The sequence below is a fragment of the Elephantulus edwardii genome, unplaced genomic scaffold (genome assembly GCF_000299155.1).
Source record: "Elephantulus edwardii isolate Elephantulus edwardi_28Jun2011 unplaced genomic scaffold, EleEdw1.0 scaffold00475, whole genome shotgun sequence".
Taxonomy (NCBI): Eukaryota; Metazoa; Chordata; class Mammalia; order Macroscelidea; family Macroscelididae; genus Elephantulus; species Elephantulus edwardii.
The window spans coordinates 752,121-755,290 of record NW_006400225.1 but is presented as its reverse complement, the minus strand read 5'-3'; the positions used below and the strand labels follow the sequence as shown (position 1 = coordinate 755,290).

Below are 3,170 nucleotides of genomic sequence, written 5' to 3'. Positions count from 1 at the left end.
TGACCAGACTCTTGGTGAAGTCCAGCAAGGCCGCGATCCCGACGCAGCGAGGCCGGCACAGGTACTTGTTGAAGTGGAATTCCTTTTCCAGCTCCAGCTGCTGGTTGGTGTAAGCCGTTCGCAGCCCTTGGCCTCCCGCGCTCCTGGGCCATCTACTGAGAGAGACAGCAGTCATCGCGCGCCACGACCTCTGCACACCGGCAGCCAGGCTCACCAGAGAGCCTCTGCCAAAAACATCAGCGGGACTCTCTTCCCTCCCCCGCCGAATTAGCTCCCCTGGCTGCTTTGCAGTCCTTGCCCTCTCTCATCTCCTTGCCCAACAGGCAGCCGAGGCCCAGGCTGGGGCAGCGCATTCACTTTCCAGCCTTTTTTAATGACTACTTGTTTTTTTCAAATAGGATGTCAGTGATGCTATCCCACATGAAATCTATCTTTTTAACACCACCATAATATTTCAGAGACACAGACAACTTCACAGCACACACAGAAAACCAGATCAAAATGTCACAAAAAGTGACAAAAAATGCGGACAGAAAAATTCTTCAAAAGAAGAAATACTATAAAAAACTTCCTCATAAGGAAATAAGAGTGATTTCTAAGTGCATTCATAAGATTATGGAAAGGTTTACAGAAACTAAAGACAAAATCAAGGAAAACAGCAAAACTCTAGGAATTAAAGAAAGTAATACAAGATCAAATTAGAAAAAATAAATGGAAAATGTTGAATCATCTTTGCACATCTATTGTGAATTCCACTTAGTTGTGATGAATTAGTGTGTATGTGTATAAAACTCATGACAGCAGACAAAAAGAAACATTTCTTACATTGATGCCCCTGCTCTCATGCCACTTCTGAGACAAAGGAGAACAACAGACTTCAGGAGAGAGGATGTCAGCAGGAAGATGCCTTGCTCATACTGCACAGGAACACCAACATCACAGGGGAATGGAGAGGTTGATAGAGAAGTAGGTGGTGGGTGGAAGCCTGAGCCATTAACCCAGGATTGGTGAGGAGCAGGAGGTGCGAGGTGCTGGAGAGGCAAAGAGATGGAATTGAGCTGAATGCTAGCAGAGCAGGAGTGGGGGTGGGAACAAGAGACATGCACCTAAGGGGGTGGCAAGCAATACTAAAACCTGATCTGTTACCTGAATAATGAGGGAGGTCTCTCATCTACTCTTTGGGGCAAAATTCTCGTCTGTCAAATATTTCTTTAGAGTTGACCGATGAAATTAAGACAGAGTAGAGAGAAGGATTGGCCATCATCCACTCCCAAAATAACAGGCCTCAGAAAACAGTATGTACAACAAAGCACATTTAGATTAGACTAGCAGATATGGCACAAGAGGTAGAACCTTCTCACTGGAAATCACAAAGGAAGAGAAAGAGTTGCAAACAGACACTAATGACTGGAACATGGAATGTACGAAGTATGAATGTGGCTTACATTAGCTAGCGAGCACTCTACTACTCTCTGTAACAGCAGACTACAAGAGACTGAATTGTATCTGCCTCTGTTTCCAACAGACTTACATTCAATTTTCGCTCACACACACACACACACACACACACACACACACACAGGCCGGGAAAATTTTATTAATCCTTTTTTTTAAAAAGTTAATATAACATTGTAGAAAAAAGGAACCTGAACTTTAGTTAAAACACAGCTGGAACAATCCACAGTGGCGGCGGCGGGAGAAGAGATTTAATTTAGTTGATTTTCTGTGGTTGTTGGTTGTTCGCTAGTCTCACGGTGATGGAAGCTGCACTTTTTTTCCGAAGGGACCAAGAAGCTGCTAGAGGTTTGGTTCTCCCGGCAGCAGCCCCACGTGAACCAAGGATCTGAGGACCATCCCAAGATCCGAGTGGGATATAGTTTGGAAGGATGTGCAGTGTTCAATCATAAGTGTGACAAAAACTGACAAGCAGGAAGCTTATGTATGCAGTGAGAGTGGCATGTTTGTCTCCAAGAGATGTTTCATTTTGAAGACATGTGGTACCACCCTCTTGCTGAAAGCACTGGTTCCCCTCTTAAAGCTTGCTAGGGATTACAGTGGATTTGACTCACTTCAAAGCTTCTTTTATACTTCTAAGAATTTCATGAAGCCTTCTCACCGAGGGTACCCACACCAGAATTTCCAAGAAGAAATAGAACTTCTTAATGCAATTTTCCCAAATGGAGCAGCATACTGTATGGGATGCATGAATTCTGACTGCTTGTACTTGTATACTCTGGATTTTCCAGAGAGTTGGGTAATCAGTCAGCCAGATCAAACCCTGGAAATTCTGATGAGTAAGCTTGACCCAGCAGTTATGGACAGTGAAAAATGGTGTTACTGCAAAGGATGTCACTCATGAGAGTGAAATTCGTGGCCTGATACCAGGTTCTGTCATTGATGTCACACTGTTCAATCCTTGCGGGTATTCAATGAATGGAATGAAATAGGATGGAACTTATTGGACTATTCACATCACTCCAGAACCAGAATTTCCTTACGTTAGCTTTGAAACAAACTTAAGCCAGACCTCCTATGATGACCTGATCAGGAAAGTTGTGGAAGTCTTCAAACTAGGAAAATTTGTGACTACCTGGTTTGTAAATCAGAGTTCTAAATGTTGCACAGTGCTTTCTTTGTGCCAGAAGATTGAAGGTTTTAAACGTCTTGAATGTCAAAGTGCTTTGTTCCATGATTGCAACTTTGTTTTTACCAGTTTTGCTATGAAGCAGCAACAGCAGAGTTGGTTAAGAAAAATGAAGAAAAAAATGCAAAAAGAGAAAACAAATAGAAGGTGGTGGCCGCTATCTAGATATTGATACTGGTGGCAATGCTTTCCATAACCAGCACCTAGTAGTTGGAGAAAGCCCTAGATGTAATCATAGTGTAATCATTTGGAATTGTATGCATTATTATATCAAGGAGTTAGACATCTTGCATGAATGCTCTCTTCTGTGTTTAGGCGTTTTATACCACTCTTGCTGTGAAACTGAAGTGCATGTAGAAAAAAACTTTTACTGTATGAAACTTTACAACCGTTGTGAAAACAATTCTATTTGGTTTATGCACAGTGTAATGCTTCTCCAGGTATCACCCAAAATTGCCCACAGACAAGGCTTTTGTCCTCATTAGGTATTGACCTCAGCCAAACCATCTGGGACTGCTCTATTAAA

The 3,170-nt window shown here is 42.6% G+C and overlaps 1 pseudogene; it reads left to right on the top strand.

The window, feature by feature from the left end:
• The first annotated feature begins 1,773 nt into the window (after positions 1-1,773).
• On the top strand, positions 1,774-2,816 carry LOC102860514 (annotated as a pseudogene).
• Positions 2,817-3,170: the final 354 nt, after the last annotated feature.